The 24,144-nt window shown below is 37.4% G+C and overlaps 1 pseudogene; it reads left to right on the top strand.

The window, feature by feature from the left end:
- The first annotated feature begins 4,853 nt into the window (after positions 1–4,853).
- Positions 4,854–24,144, top strand: LOC136377013 (actin, cytoplasmic 1-like; annotated as a pseudogene).

Below are 24,144 nucleotides of genomic sequence, written 5' to 3'. Positions count from 1 at the left end.
TCTCTCTGTCTCTCCCTCTCCTCTCTAAAATGAATAAATAAAATAAATAAATAAATAAATAAATAAACCCTAGGTGTGTCTTATGGTCAGGTGTATTTTATGGAGCAAAAAATAATGATATTTTTATTATTATATACATTCTAATACATATAAATATATATTTATACACATAGCTGTATATTTATTTATTTTTAATTCTTAATTATCTTTGAAAACCAGCATAATGTGCAATCAAATGGATATTCCATACTTTATCATTATTTGTTTACTAAGTTGTTTACAATTATTCTTTTTTCTACTACTACAATAAATGCTATAATTCATATCCCCATACAGAAATCTGCCAACTTTTAATATTGCTATTGGAAAATTTTTAAAAATAGATTTAATTGAGTCAAAGAAAACTGACACCTTTTGTACTCTTAATACATATTTCCCAACCACTCTTCAGAATGTTTGTTTAAACTGATTTTCTTAAGGATGTACGTGGTTAATGTAAACAGCAGTTTTCAAAGTTATGAATCAAGATTCCTATCCATTTCTTTGAACTAGTTGAATACAGTTTCTAGCATTTTCATTCTTTTTTTTATCTTATTTTTATTAATTTTAATGCAGTGACATTGATAAATCAGGGTACATATGTTCCAAAAAAACATCTCCAGATTATTTTGACATTTGATTATGCTGCATATCTCTCACCCAAAGTCAAATTGTCTTCCGTCACCTGTCACCTTCTATCTGGTTTTCTTTGTGCCCCTCCCCTCCCCCCACTCCCTCTCTCTCCTTCCTCGCCCTCTCCCAACCGCGCCTCCATTACCATCACATTCTTGTCCATGTCTCTGAGTCTCATTTTTATGTCCCATCTATGTATGGGTTCATATAGTTCTGAGTTTTTTCTGGTTTACTTATTTCACTCTGTATAATGTTATCAAGGTCCACCCATGTTATTGTAAATGATCTAATGTCATCATTTCTTATGGCTGAGTACTATTCCATAGTATATATGTACCAAAGCTTTTTAATCCACTCATCCTCTGACGGACACTTGGGCTGTTTCCAGATCTTCGCTATTGTGAACAATCTAGCATTTTCTTTGTATGTAAACCTCAATCAAGCTTGTAAGACCAGTTGTTATTTTTTGTGCAGTGCTGATATAAAGAATATAAGTATATTACAACAAATACACATATTCATATGCATAACTATCCGTTCATGATATTTTTGATTCCCAAAAAATTTTTGGCGGTTAAAAATTTTCTAGACTCTCTGGTTATGATTAAAATTAAAGACACATGTTTTAAAATTGGTACATTAAGACAACCTGTGTATTTATTGAGTACTCACAGTATTTGCTGACATAGATAGCACATACATGCATGAAAATCAGGTGATTGTGTGGGTGGCTATATGTTTATGATGCTCACCTTCCATATGTAATCTTTACTGGTCACATGTACCTACTATAGGTGAGACAGACTTAAGTCCCATTATACGTGAACACTAACACAACTGGACCCAAGGCAAAAGAGAGCTGGAAAAAAACATATATACCTAGGTAGGTAGGTAGAGATGATGATGAAGAAGAAGATAGATAGATGATAGATAGATAGATAGATAGATAGATAGATAGATAGATAGATGAAGAACAGAATTATATACAAGAATGGTGTAAGAAAATAAAAAAGGACCAAAATAGGGAACAAAGTATAGCAGATGGAAAGAGAAGGGATGAATAAGAAGAAGGACACTGTGCTCTGTAAGATGCTTTTAGATATTTCTTGGTGACAAATTTGCCCTTACCTGTCTTTCTTCTCCTCCTAGAACCGTGATGGTGAACTTTTTTATAAAAACCGCCCACTTTTGCGGTGCTGGTCAACCTGGTTCCTCCCGCCCGCTAATGGGCATTCCAGCTTTCACAGTAGGCCAATTGTGGGGCTATTTGGTTGCTCCACTACCACCCACCATGAAAGCTGGAATGCCCACTAGTGGGCAGGAGGGACCAGATTGACCAACACTGTAAAAGTGGGCTGTTTTTATAAAAAGGTTCCCCGTCACGGTCCTAGAAAGACCAGTATGGATTAGGAAACAGAGGATAGGGCATAATTATCTATCACAACTCGTTCTGAGTGATTTTCATAATTCTTTCCTCTCTCTCGCCAAGCCTCATTTCTCCCAGTGCAAAGAAACGACCAACTCATCAGTATTTTACAGCATAATTTTTGCAATGATAGGGTAATATATCTGAGGAATCAGCTCTTGAACTTTATATTCTCTATATAGTTTCCAGCATCTGGGCTCTTTTGTTTTTCCTTTATAAAATGATAGAACAGAAACATCATATATAGAACATGTTTACAACATTTTAAGTATTGTGGTATAAAATGATAGGTTGTTTTTTAAGTGTTTCTTTCCTATAAATTTACTACTTTTTATCTTATATCTAGAAAGAATCTGGTTTGAAGAATAAGAATCTACTTCTTTGGGGAATAGAAAAAAAGGAACATAAAAAACTTGTTTTAATTTAAACAAATACATGCACACAATATATATATATACACACATATATATAAAATATTAAAACTATATACCCATATATGCATTCAAGAAAGACTTGCATCTCTGCAAGTCTTATATATATACACATATATATTAATATTTCATTATAGGCAAGTTATACTTGTTTACAGCATTATTTTTGCAACAGTTGGGTAATCTATCTGAGCAATCAACACTTGAATATTAGATCAGTAAAATCTAACGATACTTTGCTGTTAATATGTCCCATTAAACATTTACACCTTTTATTCTTTTTAAGTCCTAGGCAAAAGTTTATAAAATGATATTGCATTGTTTAACATTTTCCCACATTTTACATTAAAATTGGTCACCTGGAAGAAAATCATGATAAAACAGAGTTATTGTAGAGTTACTAGAAAGGTTGCTGCCCACTTAGTTTTCTTAAAGAGAATATCCACTATTAACTGAAAAGGGCTTTAAACTGTCTTCCCCCCCTTTTTTTAACTACTTCCTTGTATGCCAAATTCTCTTCATATATCTTGACCAAAACAACATTAAAACATTAAATGCAGAAAAAGATATGGCAATAGAGTTGCCTTTATTGAAATATATGCATTAAAGAAATTTGCAAAAATGAAAACAAAAACTATGAATCAACTTTTCATACAAAATTACTTTTTTAATTTTGGGAAGTACAGTTATTAGATTAAATATATGCATTATTTTACATCAGTGGCCTTTTTGCTATCTCAAATACATCATTAAATAACTTTTTTCTGTTTTGCAGTATAATACAATAAGTACACTGCTCACAGAAATTATGGAATCAGGGAACGTGCAGATACTCCGGTACTTTCAGCCTTTTGTATAGTGCATTTGCACCAATGAAATAAAAGTTGCTTTGGGATCTCATTTACATAATCAAACAACTTTCTCTGACTCATCGTTTGCTTTTTTGATGTTCTTGTTTAATAAAAAAAAAATCAAATACTTCTTTTTTTATCCTTTTTATTCATTTTTTTTTTTTCTGTATTTTTCTGAAGCTGGAAACGGGGAGAGACAGTCAGACAGACTCCCACATGCGCCCGACCGGGATCCACCCGGCACGCCCACCAGGGGCAACGCTCTGCCCACCAGGGGGCGATGCTCTGCCCCTCCGGGGCGTCGCTCTGTTGCGACCAGAGCCACTCCAGCACCTGGGGCAGAGGCCAAGGAGCCATCCCCAGCGCCCGGGCCATCCTTGCTGCAGTGGAGCCTCGGCTGCTGGAGGGGAAGAGAGAGACAGAGAGGAAGGAGAGGAGGAGGTTTGGAGAAGCATTTGGGCGCTTCTCCTGTGTGCCCTGGCCGGGAATCAAACCCGGGACTTCTGCACGCCAGGCCGACGCTCTACCACTGAGCCAACCGGCCAGGGCCCTTTTTATTCATTTTTAAATACCCCTTTATTTTTTGTGAGTAGCATAATTTTATTTCTTTGGGAAAATTTTTTATTGTTATAATTTTTTTAAAAAAGAAAAGTTGAATTAGTTTTTTTTTTCAAAACATAGGCTGAAATGTTCTGTAATAGATTTAATTGCAGTGCTAATGAAAATACAGATGCCAGATCTGCCCCAGACTCATCAAATCAGAATCTCTTAAAGACACACCTTTCATGGGAGGGACCTTGGGGATTTTTTCATTTCGTTAATGCTTGAGTGCTCTCTCTCAGATGATCTGTTAACTTTGCTTTGCCCCAGTTCCTGGTGTGTAAACACCAGAACCCCTGAACCCGCAGCTACTGTCAGGGCAAGCTGGGTACCTGGATTCCTGGACCAAGGCCATTTTCTACATGTCCTTTTGAAGGTGGGCAGATGGCACAGAGACACCAAGTTAAAACAGTATTTCAGATAAACAATGAAATTGGTTTTTAGTGTAAATGCATTCCATGCTATATTAAGAACATACATATATTACAAATATATTCATTGTTTATGTGAATATTGTGCAGAATATATTTCTTTTATAATTTTGTTTTGTTACATCTGTCAGGTCAGGCCTACTTTTTCGAACAGTCTGTCATAGTTTCCAGGTGGTGATGTCTATAAGTAGACAAAGTGAGACAGCACAGGCAGGTCTTAGTTACAGAAATTGTTCATTGCATGGACTGAGGGTAAGGTCAAATGGGCTATTGATTGAACCCAGAAATTCTTAAAATCACAAATGAACTTTTACCCAGATTCTCACAAGGCAATCTCCCAGGCTGAGATCATGTCCACCGCCAGCACAGGCTTCTCCCCTTCCCTGTTCCTCTACCTTCATGGGTCTACATTGCCTTCCCATCTGCATGCCTTCAGCTCACCATGGATGATAATATCGCTGTGCTCTGGTCCACAAAGTCTCCAGAATGCGGAGGGCTGGCTTCCCTGATGACAATGCCCCCAAGGCCATCTTTCTGTCCGTGTGGAGCATCCCCCACTCCAGAGCATGATGATGGGCATTGACCAGAAGAACCCCTGTGTGGACAATGAGACCCAGAGCAAGAGAAGCATCCTGACCCTGAAGTTCCCCATGGAGCAGACATCGTCACCAACTGAGATGACAAGAAGATCTGGTATCACATCTTTTACATTGAGCCACCGTGACCCCTGAGCAGCACCCTGTCCTGCTTACCAAGGCCCCCCTGAACACCAAAGCCAACTGGGAGAAATTGACTCAGATCATGTTTAAGACTTTCAACACCCCAGCCATGAACGTGACCATCCAGGCTGTGCTGACCCTGCACGCCTCTGCTGTACCACTGGCATTGTAATGGAGGCTGGTGGTGGGGTCACTCCCATTGTGCCCATCTGTGATAGGAATGCCTTTCCTCATGCCATCTTGCTTCTGAACCTGGCTGGCTGGGAACTGACGGATTACCTCGTGAAGAGTCTCACAGAGCATGGCTACAGTTCCACCACCACAGCCTAGTGCAAATCTCCTACTATGTCGCCCTAGGTTTTGAGCAAGAAATAGCCTCTGCAACCTCAGGTTTCTCCCTGGAAAAGAGCTAGGAGCTGCCTGAACATCAGGTTGTCATCACGGGCAATGAGTGGGTCCATTGTCTAAAGTCTCTCTTCCATTGTAAACTGCAAAAAGTCTTGGTGGGCTGTTACTTATGTAGTTGGTTACACCCTACTTGAGAAATCTGACTTGCGCAGAAAATGAGATGAGATTGGCATGACTTTATATTTATTTATTTATTTATTTATTTACCGATTTACTGATTTATTTATTTATTTATCTATCTATCTATCTATTTATTTATTTATTTATTTATTTATTTATTTATTTATTTATTTATTTTTGCGCTTGACTCAGGATTTAAAAACTTGACTGGTGAAGGGGATAGCAGTTGGTTGGAGCGAGCATCCCCAAAGTTGTACAATGTGGCTGAGTACTCTGATTGCACATCGTTCTTTCTTTTCAATAGCCATTCTAAAATTTACCGGATGCATTGTTAAAGAAAGTCCCTTGCCTATCTAAAAGCTGCCCACGCAGAGAAGGAGGATAGCATTGCCTTACTTGGTGTAAATTATGCAATCCAAAGTTTAAAATTTTTGCCTTAATACTTGCTCTTGATGTTTGTTTTATTTTGAATTGTCAGCCATCATGGCCCTCTTTTGTGTCCCCAACTTGAGATGTATGAATGTTTTTGGTCCACTGCGGATTAGTTTGAGGTGTGGAGTCAGCCAAGGCTTACCTGTACATGAACTTGAGACCAGTCCAATAAAGCGCACTGCTTAAAGGAAAAAAAAATGTAAACTATTCCCCGGAATTGTTATCAAAAAGAATCTCCATGGCTCCATTGGCTCTGCTTTAAAATAGTATTCACTTCATTTAATGTAGATCTAGTCATTTTAGCACTTTGGAAGCAACCTCATTACCAGAGGGATATGGGTGGGAATGTACAGTCTCATCTCTATCAAAACTTTTACTTGATGTCAAAATTCAACTCTGCTTTTAGTGGCCCTTGCTCGGTGTCTTGGAAGATGGTAAACATTCTTCAGTTTCTTCCTCCTTATTTTGTCTGTCTCTCCAGAAGTTCTGAATGACCACTGCTCAGGCTGGTACTGTTGTTACTGGACTCACACTTTATTTCTTTGAAACCCAATACCTTCTTCCCTCCCAACAGTATAGATTTTCCTTTGAGCAATACTAGCCAATCAGTAATCTCTTTTCTTTTTTCTTCTTTTTGTAATTTATTGCTTTTTGAGAGAGAGAGAGAAAAGGAAAGAGAGAGAGAAACACTGATTTGTTGTTCCACTTATTTATGCATTCATTGGTTGTTTCTTGTGGTGCAGTGGATAGAGTATTGGACTGGGATGTGGAAGACCCAGGTTCAAGACCCCAAGGTCACCAGCTTGAGAGAGGGCTCATCTGGTTTGAGCAAAAGCTCACCAGCTTGAGCCCAAGGTCACTGGCTCGAGCAAGGGGTTACTCAGTCTGCTGAAGTCCCGTGGTCAAGGCATGTATGAGAATGCAATCAATGAACAATTAAGGTGTTGCAATGCGCAACGAAAAACTAATGATTGATGCTTCTCATCTCTCCATTCCTGTCTGTCTGTCCCAGTCTATCCCTCTCTCTGACTCTCTCTCTGTCTCTGTAAAAAAAAAAAAAAAAAAAAAAAAAGGCTATTCCTATTTTTTGTTTATTCATTTAAGAGGAAGAATGCACTTTCTAAGACAATTATCAAGAATAAGAAAGTGCTATGTATTAAAATCAACACCCTGTTCACATTTTCTTTTTCTACTGATCTCAACTACAACTGAGCAATCTGTAAAAATAGGCTTTCGTTTCTAATTTTTCCTCTGTGATTACAAGGTGGTTCTTATTTTCTAACACCTGGCATTCTCCTCAAATTACTTCCATAGTTGATTTCCATTTTGGCCATTGCCACGGCCAGGTTTTGACATATATGGTGATGTTTTGCCTCATTTAAGGTCCAGATGAGAAACAAGATTTTGACCTCAAAAGCTGAAGTTCCACTGTATGCCAAACAGAACATTCTCTTAAAATCCAAAGAGCAAATTTTCTTTTATTCCACTGAACCCAGCAGCTTAGGTTAGAAATTAAATTAAGAAACTATATTACACAGAAACCAAGCAAATAACTAAAGTTGGAGATATGCTTATGACAGGTGAGTTGTTCCAGTTTTTTGTGAAGGCAAAAGTTCTTGTGATATTTGAAATTTTCAGGGGTTGTTTTTTTTCTGATTGTTTCAACGGATAACAAAACAAGATCAAGCTCTCAAGCATGTTGCAGAAAGAAATCTTTAAGTGGTTGTTTATATTTATCAATATTGTATAAGATGACTCTCTAACCAAGCTATGTTATTTTCTCTAAAACAGAAAGTTTTTTTATTATTTTTGGTTTAGGTATTCATGTCTGCTGTCATTACCAACACTATTCAATTGTTATTTTAGACCTTAAAATAGTAGTATTTTTGAAAGGTTTATACTTTTCTAGTTCTATTTTTTCCCTTATAATCTAAAGGTAGAATTATAACAAAGGAAATTTTGAGAGGAAAAAAAATACAACAAAATCACATTTTTAGTATCACAGAACAAAGTTAGTTGTATTTACCTAGATTGCTTTTCTCTCTCTTTTACAAACAAATAGGTACATAACCTTTGCCATAGTAGAAAATAAAATTTAGTGAATATTCTAGTTTGGGAAATTTTTATTTCATATGGCTATTTTAATGACTACATAAGAATATAAAAATGAATTATTTAGCATACAGCTTATCAAATAAGTATTTAAATTTATCTTTAAACCTACAATTCTAAGTAAACTTTATTTCCATGTGGTAAAATGTATAATATATAACCAAGTTGATGCCTCAAAACTCATGCAAACATTGTCATTGTGTATTTTTTTTCTTTCATTATATATTTTTTCAACTATTTTTATAGAAACGACATAATGAATGTAATAGCTTGTTCTTTGCATTACTTTTTAGGAACTAGGATTCCTGTATTAGAACATCTGAAAATTGAGTTATTGAATGATTATACCAATTCTCACAGCCATGAAAATGGTTATATCACAACTGTTCATTATTAAATTATCAGGACTGTCATCATTAAATTATCAGGACTACTAAGTGTACCTTTTAATACTATGAAGGCATACTTTTTAAAATTTTATTGATTCTTTTATTATTATTTATATCTGTGATTTATTTCCATCAACTTTTTAAAGTTTCAATTACATAGTATTGGGGTTCTTGATGTGGTAAAGATATAACACAGTTTAGTGGGTCCTATAATGGGTTGGCAGGGACTGAGAGTTCCAGTAAAAGGAACTCAGGAATACTTAAAAGGCTATTCGATGCTGATGAATTCCTGAGTGAAGGCAGTGGTTGCTAGAAACTTGCCAGAGGTTGTAGATGAGTAAAAAATTGGAGAGGTGGGAGACAGTAAAGAAACAATTCCCAAACTAAATACTTGTCTCTTTAGAAATGTTAGCCCACCCTGGCCAGTTGGCTCAATGATAGAGTGTTGGCCAAGCTTACGGAAGTTCCAGGTTTGATTTCTGGTTAGGGCACACAGGAGAATTGACCATCTACTTCTCCACTTCTCTTCCTCCTTCTTCTCTCTCTCTCTCTTCCCTTCCCACAGCCATGGCTCGAATGGGTTTGAGCAAGTTGGCCCTAGACACTGAGAATGGCTTCTCAGGTGCAAAAGTAGCTCAATTGCTGAGCAATGGAACACTGGAGCCCAGATGGGTAGAGCATCGCCTGATACGAAGCTTGCCAAGTGGATCTCGGTTGGGATAAATGCAGGAGTCTTGTCTCTGCCTCCCTACATCTCACTCAATAATAATAATAATAATAATAATAATAATAATAATAATAATGATGGAAAACGTGTTAACCCAGTTACTTTTGCTGTCCATGATTTTTTCTTTTCATTTTCTTTTCTTTTTTAAAAAAAATTTATTTAGGCAATTAATTCTAACGGGATGACATTGATCAATTAGAGTACATAGATTCAGAAAGAACATTTCCAGATTATTTTGACATTTGATTATGTTGCATAGCCATCCCCCAGAGTCAAATTGCCCTCTGTCATCTTTTATTTGGTTTTCTTTATGCCTCTCCTCTTCCCCCACCCCTTCTCTCTCCTCCCTTCCCCTCCCCCTGGTAACCACTGCACTATTTTTTATGTCCATGAATCTCAATTATGTATTCCACCTATGTACGGAATCATACGGTTCTTAGTTTTTTCTGATTTACTTATTTCACTTAGTATAATGTTATCAAGGTCCATACATGTTGTTGTAAGTGATCTTATGTCAACATTTCTTATGGCTGAGTAATATTCCACAGTATATATGTACCACTTCTTTATCCAATCATCTATTGAAGGGCTTTTTGGTTGTTTCCATGTCTTGGAAACTGTGAACAATGCTGCAGTTAACATGGGGTTTGCATGTGTCTTTATGTACCAATGTTTTTGAGTATGGGGGGTATATACCCAGTAGAGGAATTGCAGGGTCATAAGGTAGTTCTATTCTTAATTTTTTGAGAACCTACCACACTTTCTTCCATAATAGTTGTATTACTTTACATTTCCACCAACAGTGAATGAGGGTTCCTTTTTCTCCACGGCCTCTCCAACATTTGCTTTTACCTATCTTGTTGATAATAGCTAATCTAACAGGTGTGAGGTGGTATCTCATAGTTTTGATTTGCATTTCTCTAATAACTAGTGAAGATGAGCATCTTTTCATATATCTATTGGTTATTTGTATTTCTTCCTGGGAGAAGTGTCTGTTCATGTCCTCTTCCCACTTTTTTTATTAGATTGTTTTCTTGTTTTTTTTTTAGTTTTGTGAGTTTTTTGTATATTTTGGATATTAGGCCCTTATCTGAGCTGTTGTTTGAAAATATCATCTCCCATTTAGCTGGCTGTCTGTTAGTTTTGTTGTCATGTTTGTGTTTAAATATTGTTGTTGTTGTTCTTTTTTTGTGCAAAAGCTTCTTAGTCAGATGTAGTCCCATTCATTTATTTTTGCCTTCACTTTCCTTGCCTTTGGAGTTAAATTCATAAAATATTTTTTATGGCCAAGGTCCATGAGTTTAGTACCTATGTTTTCCTCTATGTAATTTGTTTCAGATCCTATATTTATGTCTTTGATCCATTTTTAATTAATTTTGGTACAAGGGGACAAACTGTAGTTGAGTTTCATTCTTTTGCATGTAACTCTCCAGTTTTCCCAGCACTATTTATTGAAGAGGCTTTCTTTTCTCTATTGTGTGTTTTTGGCTCCTTTATCAAGATGATTTGACCATATACATTGGTTTTATTTCTGGGCTCTCTATTCTGTTTCATTAGTCTAAGTGTTTATTTTTTTTGCCAATACCATGCAGTTTTGATTGTCATGGCTCTGTAATATAATTTGAAGTTAGGTATTATAATGGCCCCAGCTTTGTTCTTTTTCCTTAGGATTACTTTGGCTATTCGGGATTTTTATAGTTCCATATAAACCTGATGATTTTTTGTTCTATTTCTTTAAAAAATGACATTGAAATTTTGATGGGAATTGCATTAAATCTGTATATTGCTTTGGGTAATATCATCATTTTAACTATATTCATTCTTCCTATCCAAGAACAAGGTATATCTTTCCATTTCATTATATCTTTTTTTATTTCCCTTAACAATGCTTTGTACTTTTCATTATATAGGTTATATAGGTCATTTACATTCTTTGTTATGTTCTAAGTATTTTATTTTATTTTTTTGTTGCAACTATAAAAGGGATTATTTTACTGATTTCATTTTCTGAAGTTTTATTGTTGGCATATAAAAAGGCAATAGACTTCTGATATTAATTTTGTGTTCTGCAACCTTACTGTATTGGTTTATTGCTTCTAATAGTCTTTTTCTGGAGTCTTTGGGGTTTTCAATGTACAGGATCATATCATCTGCAAAAAGTGAAACCTTTACTTTTTCTTTCCCATTATAAATGCCTTTTATTTCTTTCTCTCGTCTGATTGCTCTGGCAAAATCTTCCAGTACTATGTTGAATAAGAGTGGAGAGAGTAGAGCGATTTGTCTTGTTCCTGAGTTTAGAGGATAAGTTTTCAGTTTTTTGCCATTTAATATGATGTTAGCTGATGGTTTGTCCTAAATAACCTTTATTATGTTGAGATATTTTTCTTCTATATTCATTTTGTTGAATGTTTTAAACATCAAATGATGTTGTATTTTATCAAATGTCTTTTCTGCATCTTTTAATAGTATCTTATGGTTTTTATTCTTTGTTTTGTTGATATGGTGTGTTATGTTAACCATTTTACATACGTTGAACCATCCTTGTGATCCCAGGATAAATCCCATTTGATCATGATTAATTACTTTTTAATGTGTTGTTGTATTCAATTTGCTAGTATTTTGTTTAGGATTTAACATCTGTATTCATTAGAGATATTGGCCTATAGTTTTCTTTTTCGGTGTTGTCCTTGCCAGGTTTTGGTATGAGGGTTATGTTGGCTTCATAAAATGTTTGGAAGTATTGCTTCTTCTTCAATTTTTTGGAAGACTTTGAGTAAATATAGGAACCAAATATTCTTTGAATGTTTGATAGAATTCACAAGAATAGCTGTCTAGCCCTGGACTTTTATTTTGGAGGAGGTTTTTGATAGTTGTTTCTATTTCCTCCCTGCTTATGGGTCTGTTTAGGCTATCTGCTTCTTTGTGACTCAGTCTAGGAAGATTGTATTGTTCTAGGAATTTATTCATTTTTTCTAGATTGTTATATTTGGTGGCATATAGTTTTTTATAGTATTCTACAATAATTCTTTGTATATTTAAGATATCTGTGGTGATTTCTCCTCTTTCATTTTGAATTTTGTTTATATGAGTCCTTTCTCTTTTTTCCTGAGTCTTGCCAAGAATTTGTCAATTTTGTTGATCATTTCAAAGAACCAGCTCCTTGTTTTATTGATTTTTTTCTATAGTTTTTCTGTTCTCTATTTCATTTATTTCTGCTCTAATTTTTATTATTTTCTTCCTTCTGCTGCTTTTGAGTTACCTTTGTTTTTGTTTTTTTATAGTTCCTTAAAATGTGATGTTAAGTTCTTTACTTGGGCTCTCTCTTGTTTGTTTATATAAGGGTGTAGTGATATGAACTTTCCTCTTATTAATGCTTTTGCTGCATCCCAGCGATTCTGATATGTCGTACTGTCATTTTTCTTTTTCTGTATATGTCTTTTGATCTCTGCTTTTATTTCTTCTTTGATCCACTCAGTTTTTAGAAGTATGTTGTTTAATTTCTACATTTTTGTGGGTTTACTTCTTTTTTGCAGTTGAATTCTAGTTTCAAAGCTTTGCAGTCAGAGAATATGCTTGGTATAATTTCAATCTTTCTGAATTTGTTATTAGTTTTGTGGCCCAACATATGGTCAATTCTTAAGAATGTTCCATGTACACTGGAGGAAAATGTATAGTCTGGCGTTTTGGGATGAAATGTCCTGTAGATGTCTGTTACATCCAATTATTCTAGTGTTTAGTTTAAGGCCAATATTTATTGATTGATTTTCTGCTTGGATGAATGATCTAGTGCTGTCAGCGGTGTACTGAAGTTTCCAAGTATGACTGTATTTCTGTCGTTTTTTATTTTTAGATCAGTTAGTAGATGTCTTATATATTTTGGTGCTCTTTGGTTTGGTGAATATATATTAAGAAGTGTTATGTCTTCTTGATTCAATGTCTCTTATTATCATTATGAAATGACCATCTTAGTTTCTGGTTACCTTTGCTGTCTTTTAGTCAGCATTGTTAGATATGAATATGGCTACAACTGCTCTTCTTTGTATAGTATTTGCTTGGAGAATTGTTTTCCAACCTTTCACATTGAATTTGTTTTTATCCTTGTAGCTTAGATGTGTTTCTTGAAGGCAGTATACAATTGGATTTTCTTTTTTGATCCACTCTGCTACTTTGTATCTTTCTATTGGTGAGTTCAATCCATTTACATTTAATGTAATTATTGACACTTGAAGGTTTCCTATTGCTATTTTATATATTTCTTTCTGATAGCTCTGTATCTTGTTTGGCTCATCTCTTTTGTTTTTCTGTCATTTGTTTGTTTGGTTGTATTCCATACTTCTTTCCTCTATTTCTTCTTTTTTAAAACCATTTGTTTCTATAGTGGTATTTTCAGGGATGGTTACCATTAGGTAATAAAAAGGATATATATCATATTCATTTTAGTATATTATCTTATAAGTGCTTCTTCACTCCATTCTTCTTTTCTACTGTTAATCTTTGTCGTCTCCCCATTTTTGTTTTTGTTGTCAAAGATTAATCTTGTTTTTATTGTGATCTTGTTGGAGTTTTTATTTGTGATTTTGTTTTGCTTTGTTCTTTGTATCTAGTCGGATAACTGCCTTTAATATATCCTGAAGTGGGGTTTTCTGTTGATAAATTCCATCATTTTTTCTATATCTGTGAATGTTTTTACTTCCCCTTTGTATTTGAAGGATAGCTTTGATGAATATAGTATTCTTGGCTGGAAGTTCCTCTCTTTCAGTATTTTAAATATTAGGGTCCACTCTCTTCTGGGTTGTAGAGTTTCTTCTGAGAAATCTGATGATAGTCTAATGGGTCTTTCTTTATATGTTGTATTCTTATTTTCCCTGGTTGCCTTGAGGATTTTTTTTTTTTTGTCATTGGTTTGTGATAATTTTATTATGATGTGACTTAAAGTAAGTCTATTTGGGTTAAGGTCACTTGGTGTTCTGTTTTCTTCTTGGATTTGAGGCTCTAATTCTTTCCATAGGCATGGGAAGTTCTCATTGATTATTTGTTTGAATATGTCATCCATTTCATTTTCTCTCTCTTCTCCTTCTGATATACCCATTATTTTTATGCTGCTCTTTCTGATGGAGCCATATAATTCCTGTAGGGCTTCCTCATTTTTTTTTAAATTCTTGAGTCTCTCTTTTCTTCTCTCTGTAGTATCTCTAGTTACCTGTCTTCTATGTCACTAATTCTCTCCTCTTTTTGGCCTGTTCTATTAGCTAAGCTTGTTTCCTTGTTTTTCAGTTCATGTATTTCAGTTTTTCCTCTCTGTTTGGTTCCTTTTTATAGTTTCAATTTCCTTGGTGAAGTATTCTTTTTGTTCATTAATTTTTTTGGAGCTCTCTGAATTCTCTTTTCATGTTTTCCTGTATTTCCCTGAGTATTTTTAAGACTTCGATTTTTAATTCTCTGTTTTTTAACTTTAAGGTTTCCAAGCAATTGAAATTTTGTTCTAGAGATTTTTCATCTATCTGAGCTACATCTTTGTCTTTTGTATCCATAATTTTGATTTCTTTTTTCTTAATGGCATTTAAGAGTGGTATTGTTAATAACACTAATATGATATAATTAAAAAATAAAATATAAATTGAAAAGATATGGTGAAAAATTGAAAATTCTATAATGATAAGTGGAACAAAAACTACAGAGAACAAGAAGCAGGGACTGAGGAAAAATGAAAAAAGAGATTTAAAAAATGAAGTAAAAACCACACAAATGCCACAAAGAAAAATATGAATCCAAAATATAATAATTTGTTGATAAATTATGATGGAGTAGGAGAAAAAGAAGAAAAGAAAAAAAAGTAAAGGTTTTTGAAATGAAACCCTCATAAAAAACTATAACGAAAAATGTAACAGCTATAAATGATAAACTTCAAAAGGAAAAGGAAGAACAAAAAGGAAATAAGGTAAAATGACCAAAAGAAAAAAAAAAGTTATAAAAATGTAATTTTTTCCTGATTTTGATAGGTATCTTCTTTCTTTTTTTCAGCAGGTGGTGCTGTACTACATGTTTTGCCCCATGGGCTCTCAGGCAAATGTTTGCTGTTGTGTTGCTTGGAGACTTTGACAATGGGAGACTCTGTTTTCCAGGTGCCTCTCCCCACATCTCTTTTACCTCAGATAGCAGCCTGGGGACTTAGCTGTGAGGTTCACCCCAGCTGCTGTTTGAAGAGTAGGAGGCTTTAAGAGAAGCCAGGTTCTTCCTTCAGTACCACTCAAAGCACAGTTCTGGGTAAGGCTGTGCCAACCAGAGCCACCAGCAAGAGCAGTCAGGGCTAGGAGCTGATTGCCAATCTAGTGCCTTTCTGGGCCCCTGGGCATGTCTAATATGATTCAGCGCTCCATGGGTCTAATCTCCACAGTCCTCTCCCTTGTGCACTGTTTGATAGCCCACAGGAAGCCACGTGTGCCCGGACCCCATGACTTCAGCAGTGCACATGAGGCCTGTATCTGCCCACTTATGTAGACAGCGCCTATGATCTCAGTAGGAGCTTAGAATGCAGGCTCACGGAGGCACCTTGCCCAGACAGTCTCAGGCCCAGCGGCATTTGTGCATATCCCATGCTGGTGCTAGAGCTAAGAATGCATAAAGATGCTGGCAACAGCCCATGCAGATGTCTATCGCTGATAATCTCAGGCTAAGCTCTGCAGCCCACCAAGAGTGCATGCACCCACACCAGCGGTGTCAGGTGGAGCCACACCCACATGAAGCCGGGAGCACACACAATTGCTGATGCCAGTGCCAGCCCCCACAAGCACCCCACACTGGTTACTTTGTCAGAGCTTGTTGCCCATTTGTGCCCCTCATCTGCAATCTTCGGCAGAGCTAGTGTGGTCTTTCTTCTGCTTGATCATCCATCCTATCCCAGTTCCATTTCTCTGCCCCAGACCCTCTGCTTCTCAACTTCAGACAAAAGTGTTCCTTCCTTAGATCAGTGAGAAAAGTGAAATACCCCATTCTTCATCTTATTTCCTTCAAAATGGATTAAATATTCAACCACCTTTTTGCCCAATCATACCTTTGTCTGGTGTGTGTATATTTCAGATGCTTCTGAGATATTTTTTTCTCTGTCTTTAGTGGTTGAATTTCTTGAAATTTCAAGGGGAGATATCAGGAGCACCCCTCATGGCGTCATTTCTCTGACATCACTCCCTGTTGTTGTTTTTTTTTAAAACTTGGATCACTTAGGAAAACAATCATACTGCCAAATTTATTTTTGTCTTATTTTATTTAGTCCTGGCTCATTAAAAATTGCTTAATAAGCAACAAGGAAAGTGAAAGATCTAAATTTGATGCAGTTGGACTCTCATTTTAGTCTACAACAGGGGTCCTCAAACTTTTTACACAGGAGGCCAGTTCACTGTCCCTCAGACCCATTGGAGGTCTAGACTATAAAAAAAACTATGAACAAATCCCTATGCACACTGCACATATCTTATTTTAAAGTAAAAAAACAAAACGGGAACAAATACAAAATTTAAAATAAAGAACAAGTAAATTTAAATCAACAAACTGACCAGTATTTCAATGAGAACTATGCTCCTCTCGCTGACCACCAATGAAAGAGGTGCCCCTTCCGGAAGTGCAGCGGGGGCGGATAAATGGCCTCAGGGGGCCACATGCAGCCCACAGGCCCTAGTTAACAACCACCTTGGCCTCAAGAAGATAAACATTTTAGAATTCCTTTGGCAGGAGGGTATTGCTGTAACTTCCTTGGGAAGAATAAGTAAAAACAGAAAATTTAGATATTACCTGCTTCTGAGTCTCTTTCACTTTTTCCCCTTTTTTATCTTCAATCATAACACTCAGATGATAAGAAAAAATGTATTTATGTATAAAATTGATTTTCGATGATTATCTGAAAATAGTTATTCCCTGTTACTGATTCCAAGATAAAATGATAGAAAGAGACATTGAAGCATGAATACTTTACAGGAGAACTTAAGGAAATGATAGCAGCTGACTATTTTGAGCAGAAAGAATATGATGAATGAAGTTAGAGACCACAAACATATTGACATTTCAGGCAATAGTATAGCACCACCCTAAGTATTACCTGATATTTAATGACATCTGTATGACTCATGCTCACAGCCAGTCTGTTTAAGTATTCATGAGCTTATTCTGCACTCCTATGTGTAAAAATGGGCTCCTTTTTCCCCCCCATTTTTAACCACGCATGATAACTCCAGTACAGTAACTGGGTTATACAGTATCTACTGGTCTTTTGAGAAAATAGCAATGTTAGATAAAATAAGCTTATTTACTATAGAAGGGGAATTGGTTGCAAAAGAAAAAGGATGTAAAACTTTACTTAAAAGCTATTTCTACTCATAGCATTTTCTCTGTGTACTATAATGGAGTTATGGTGCAGTAATGGTTTGCTGGCGGGCAAGCAATTAAGCACCTGCAGTCACTCCACAGGATGTAGATTTCACATGAATAGCTGTTTTATGAATAAACAAATAGAAACTCATATAAGTAATGGTAAAGGCCAAAACAGCTTGGATTTTAAGTTTAAAAAAGCAGTTCCAGACTTTCTAGAAAATCATTTGTTTCCATCTGTAATTGGATTGAATTTAGCCTTTTTCCCCCCAGATGAATAATTAATAATGCCATTAGTATCCTTGCTGTCTTCTGTAGTGATTTAACAAGAATAAGGCTATAATGAATTACTGCATTAAGGTAAATATAAACAGTATAAGAACAATGCATAAAGTAAATATAAGCATGTGACTGTTCAGGTGTAGGTGAGAGTTTTTTTTTATCATCCATTCCCTCTTCCTAGGTTTGGTGGTGTATCCTAGGAGTGTAGGGATAGTTTCTACAATCTCTTTTATGTTCTCTGAATCTTGAGTTGCTCATTTTAATGTCTTTGTTAAAATTCATCAGCAAATGGTACAGAAACTCAGCTTTGCCATAGACCACCCAAGTGACCTTATATGAGCTCAATAGTTACCTGAGCCTGAATTTCTTCATGTGAAAAATAGGGATAGGGATAATAATCACCTCCCACCTTTATACCCACAGGTGGGTACAAAGACTCTCCACTCAGACAGTGAGATGATAGAATTTACAAGCCAGATATTTTCTCTAAGGTTCAGCTGCCACTTAAAGACCATCACTAGGCACAGAGAGCTACCCCCACACTAGACTCAGAGGCACTTTCTTCCCTGTTTCTGTCCTAGACCCCAGGTTTCTGCAGCAGACCTGGATAGCCAGGCTAGAGCTTACACACGGCTTCACCAAACCTTACATATAAGAAATTAGTTTATGAGGTTTAGAGGATACAGTCCTATGTAAGTCTCAAGAAAAGCCAAATGTGCAAGAAGGAGAAACTATCAAGTAAGCCAGTTGGAGAGAGAGGACAATGACATTTTCATTAACGTGGCATATAATTTAAAACATATTAAAAGACCAGGTTATCTTATTTGGACATTCCAGAGTTCTCAGATTTTATACAAATAGTGCATTAAAATAAGTTTCAGCAGCAAGTGTACCTGAACTTGAGCATAAGCTTCATCATTGGCTTTGAGATTTTAGAAATGTTGTGTAGAGACTCAAAGATAATGGTCCCCATTGGTAAAATAATGATAATGATAATACCTACCTCAGAGTCTCAGAAGAAATGTTCAGTGACTTAAATTATCTGGCACAGAATTAAGGTCTTAATAAATATTAGTAATAATACTAAAACAAGTAGGATATGAAGTCAAGAACACGGGAGGTGGCAGATTAAGTTGATGGTCTTTAGGAAGACACACATTGGTTTCTAAAGATTAATATATAGTAACTCAGAAAGGAATCAAATTGGACCATTGTTTTATGCTCTTCAGTCTTCCCAACTTTTGCCAAGGAGATTGATCAAAATCTTTCTCTCTCAAAAAAAAAAAAAAAATCTTTTCTGAAATTCTTAAACCCTGATTGAAGAATTTCTCTGATTTACTATGATGAAATTGAAGCCAGATTTATAAAGAAATAATATAAGATCTTTTCATCCTAAACTATAATACACTCTCACATTAGAATATAGTTTATGGCCCTGGCCAGTTGGCTCAGTGGTAGAACATCGACCTGACATGTGGAAGTCCCGGGTTAAATTTCCTGTCAGGGCACACTAGAGAAGCAACAATCTGTGTCTTCTTCTCTCTTCCTCCCCTTTCTCTCTTTCATTTTCCTTCTTGCAGCCATGGTTCGATTGATTCCAGTGCATTGGCCCCAGGCACTGAGGATGGTTCTGTGGAGCGTCCACCACTTATGCTAAAAAGAGCTCGTTTGGCAGCATGAGTTCTGGATGGGCAGAGACTCCACCCCAGATGGGGGTCACCAAGTAGATCCTGGCATGGTTCATTCAGGAGTCTGTCTCTCTATCTCTTCTTCTCTCACTTAAATTTAAAAGAGGGGGGGGGGAGATGGTTTATGGTTGCTAAAAACCTGTATTTTGTTTAATAGCTTCTTTTCACATGATATAATTGCTATACAATATAAACATTTGATTTTGTTTTAAATATGCTACTTGTGTTAATTCTATGCTGAATACTACTTTATTCCTGTTTCTGTTAAAATGTAAAGTTATTTCTAAAGGGAATCCCAGGTATAGGTTAGATCAGTGTTACCCAAGCTTTTTTGGGCCACGGACCAGTTTAATGTCAGAAAATATTTTCACGGACCAGCCTTTAGGGTGGGATGGATAAATGTATCATGTGACCAAGACAAGCATCAAAAGTAAGTCTTAGATGATTTAACAGAGGGACTCTGGTCATTTTTTAAAAATAAAACATTGTTCAGACTTAAATAAAAATAAAACAGAAATAATGTAAATTATTTATTCTTTCTCTGCGGACCGGTACCAAATGGCCCATGGACCGGTACCGGTCCACGGCCCAGGATTTGGGGACCACTGGGTTAGGTGATTCTGACCTATTGCAAATTTCAGGCATTCAACCAAAAGCAGACAAGACATCTTACTTATTTCAGAAGCCTCAGTATTATCTTTGATAATCTAAATTTCCTACTGAAATATTTTCGTAAAACTTAGCCCTGTCACCTAACTTTTCTTTGCTTGCATATAGAAGATAATACTAAATAAAATGAACTCTCTTATTCAGAAAGCATACAAACCATTGACTTGAACAAACTGTTGAGGTTTACCTCCAACACACACAGATTTTTCTGTCCTGTTCCTCACCTAGGACTATAAAGTATTGGCTTTTGGCAAGACTCAGAGCAATTCTCCTTTCCACAAATAACAATTACAATAGATGTCAACACACCATGTCTTTGTTGCTTCTCAAAGCAATTCCACAAAAGCTGGAGAGATTAACAAGGGAAGTTGAAGCTCATGTTATATCACATGCACTCAAAAACTTGCCAAGTTTAAAGTCAAATTAGGAATTGACATTAAACCTTGAAAAGTTGGTTGTAAAGACTGGGATAGCAACTACAATTTACAGCAGAATAAAAGGTTAGAGTCCTAATAAATGTCCAAGGAGAACATATACTCTAAGAGAGTAGACTCATTCCAAGGTTATCTCAGATTTCATAGGAACAGTCTCATTAAATTCCTCCATTAAAAGTGGAGAAAGAGAAAGATGTTTTAACTTTTCACAGAAAAAAAATTATTCCTCTTAAATTACTGTAATATCGCCAAGAAGTTTTTTTTTTTCAAGTATAATATACTAATCATGAGATTCTAAGGGTCTTTGCAGTAGAAGGGAAATTGGGAAATGGATAAAAACAACAAATAGCACAATAGATCCTAAACAGAAGCCCAATATCCATGATGAGACTTACCATTTTCTTGTTAGTTAATTCCCTGCCAATTCCCATGGCACTGAATGAACCCCACCTAACTGGAAGCACACCTACATTGCATACAGGAGAGGTTAGGAAATTGTTAGATAGGCACATCACCAGTCAGATGCATCAAGAATGTATGTTTGATTACACTGCATAGAAATATAAAAACACTTTATTCAGATCATCATAACAATTCAGAAATTTGCTCCAACACTAACCTGACCCCCCAAATTTTGGAGCAATTTATCCCCTCCTGTGTTCACAACAAGGATGGATTATAGATACAGCAACACAGTTTTAAAAGCGTGTTCAATTCCCATAATAAAGCACCTCTCTCTGGCGTTTTTCAGGTCACACCACAAGGAAGCTTTCTATCCCTCTGCCTTGTACAGATCTGTCTAAACAGAAATTATAGTGGCAAGAATTCTAGAAATAGATGTGATGAGAACTGAGAACTATTTGAGGTTGAAACTGTGAATAGTTGTTGGATAAAGAAATGAAGAACTGTCTACAGGTAGTAATAACAGCTCTGACTAAAGGACATGGCTCTTTTGTACAGACAGTCAGAGCCAGACTTGAGCAACTCAGCAAAGCAGTGAGCAGAAGATAGAACGGCAGCAAGCTGGGGGCCTTTCTGCGGTACCCAGCTGGTGAGAAAGAAAGGGAAGTTAAAAACTTCACCAGTCTTACTAATGATTTGCTATATGGCAGGCACTAATCCAAGCTCACTAAAAATATACACTAGGCCCTGGGCGGTTGGCTCAGCGGTAGAGCGTCGCCCTGGCGTGCGGGGGACCCAGGTTCGATTCCCGGCCAGGGCACATAGAAGCTCCCATCTGCTTCTCCACCCCCCCCTTCCTCTCTGTCTCTCTCTTTCCCTCCCGCAGCCAAGGCTCCATTGGAGCAAAGATGGCCCGGGCACTGGGGATGGCTCCTTGGCCTCTGCCCCAGGCACTGGACTGGCTCTGGTCACGACAGAGCGATGCCCTGGAGGGCATGCCGGGTGGATCCCGGTCGGGGGGTGCATGCGGGAGTCTGACTGTCTCTCCCCGTTTCCAGCTTCAGAAAAATACAAAATATATATATATACACACTATAAGCATCTTCATAACAATCTATGAGATAGATACTATAATTACCAATGTTTTTCAGATGATACAACTGAGACAAAGAGTAGTCAAGAAACTTACCCAAGGACACACAGCCGTAAGGAATGTGCTGGAGATTGGAAGCCAGCACTGTGTCTTCAGTTGTCACCTTGTGGTCCACCGCAAAGATCAGTGTTGAACAATGTTATATGGACTCTGCTTCAGTTTCAGCAGAGATCTCCACAGTAAAAGAATAAAATAAAATGAGTACAAGAGTGCCCACATTCCTGGGCAAAATTCTAAATCAGCAAGGTTTATTAAGGTATGCTGCAGTAAAGAGTGACCCTCCCGCCAAGTGGCAACTACAAGGCTAGTTTCTCACTCAAGCTGTGAGCAGCCAAAAGCGGGCTGAGACCTCTCCTTCAGCATCTCTACTCTGAGACCCGGGCTGGCGGCCCTGCTTTTATCCAGAACACTGCAGGTTGTCACTTCAGAGAGGAAGAGACCCTGATGGGTTTCTCAGCGTGCACCTGTGTCTTTCCCACCCTCCTTTCCTCTCCTGCAGGGGTTCCTCTCCTGAATTCTAAGGGACTCCAGGAGATTGACCCCAAGGGAGCCATAGGCAGCAACTCATCCAGGACTAACCCCTGAACCTGTCTCCAAGGCCCTAGGTTCTCCTGCCACTTCTTCTACTGTATTCTAGGCCCTTCTGTGTTTCCCTGTCCCCAGCTTTAATAAAGTTCCTCTCAACATCACCTGGACTTGTGTTGTGAAATCTTCTCTGCACAAAGACCCACACATTATTGCTGGCCCAAGGCAGAGACCACAAGGCCAAACCCCCTTTCCAGTAACCAGGACAACCTTGCCACATGTGTGGAAAGGGCTGGAGCAGAGAGAACCATGCAAGGAAGTTGGAGGAGCAGAATAAGTTAGAGAAACGAAAGACTGTCCAAACTATAGTAATTGTCCCGACAGACAGGAAGCTTGAAACGCCGTTTTAAATCCTTGACCCTTCACATACTCAGTGATCTAAAAGTGTGTGATTATAATGGTCAGAGAAATGAGAACACCCTTAGAAAAGAAATTTGTGATATACTAACCATTTTCTTTCCCCTCTTCCGTGGAGAAAGGTCAGAGATGCTCACTTTCTCCACCTAAAATCTCAGGGACCAATTACAGAGCTTGGATTGTATCCTCTAGAATTGGGGACCAGCTGAGTCACCCCCGAGCAATCTGCAGCTTCATTTACAAAGTAAGTGGCAATTATTTCAATTATGGGTCAATATAAACATTTCCCGTGGGAAGAGAGAAGATAGGCAGACAGAGAGAGATCGAGAGAGAAACAGAAAGACGGAAATCGAGGAAGGGGAGTGCAAGCGCAACTGAGTCATTCTAGAGTCTTCTTCAAGTGCCTCTGCAGAAGCAAGCTGCCTGGGAGGGTACAGGGCCTCAGGAGAGCAAGGCTCCGTGGAAGTGGTCTGAGGAGAAAGCGACAGGGACTGCCCTGAGCACCAGAGTGCGTCCCATCTGCAGAGAGTTTTCCAGAAACGGGAGGAGCTCCGTGGAAGCCGCGAAGCACGCCACAGAAATGGACCAGCTTCAAAACTGTCTAGCCCGGAGATCTCCAGGCTCGCAAAAGTGTGAAGTAAATCCGTTTTCTTCTCTTCAGCTCTTTTTCTGCACAATCCGTGCCTCTTCCCATGTCATGGGCGGAACACAGCTGTTGATCAGGAGGGAAGCACTTGTACGCGAGGTGGGGGGCAGCCAGCATGGTGAAAAGCAGAGGAAGCTGCTGATCCCTCCCCCCTGTCCGACTGCACGGCTCCTACCTGTGCGAGCAGCAGCTTTGGAAAGGATTGGCCAGGAGAGGGTAGAAGCCACCGGGCAGAGTGTTGATTCTGCATGA

The sequence above is a fragment of the Saccopteryx leptura genome, chromosome 6, assembly GCF_036850995.1.
Source record: "Saccopteryx leptura isolate mSacLep1 chromosome 6, mSacLep1_pri_phased_curated, whole genome shotgun sequence".
Classification (NCBI taxonomy): Eukaryota; Metazoa; Chordata; class Mammalia; order Chiroptera; family Emballonuridae; genus Saccopteryx; species Saccopteryx leptura.
Note: the sequence above shows the minus strand (reverse complement) of the source record. Positions and strands in the feature narration are given on the sequence as shown.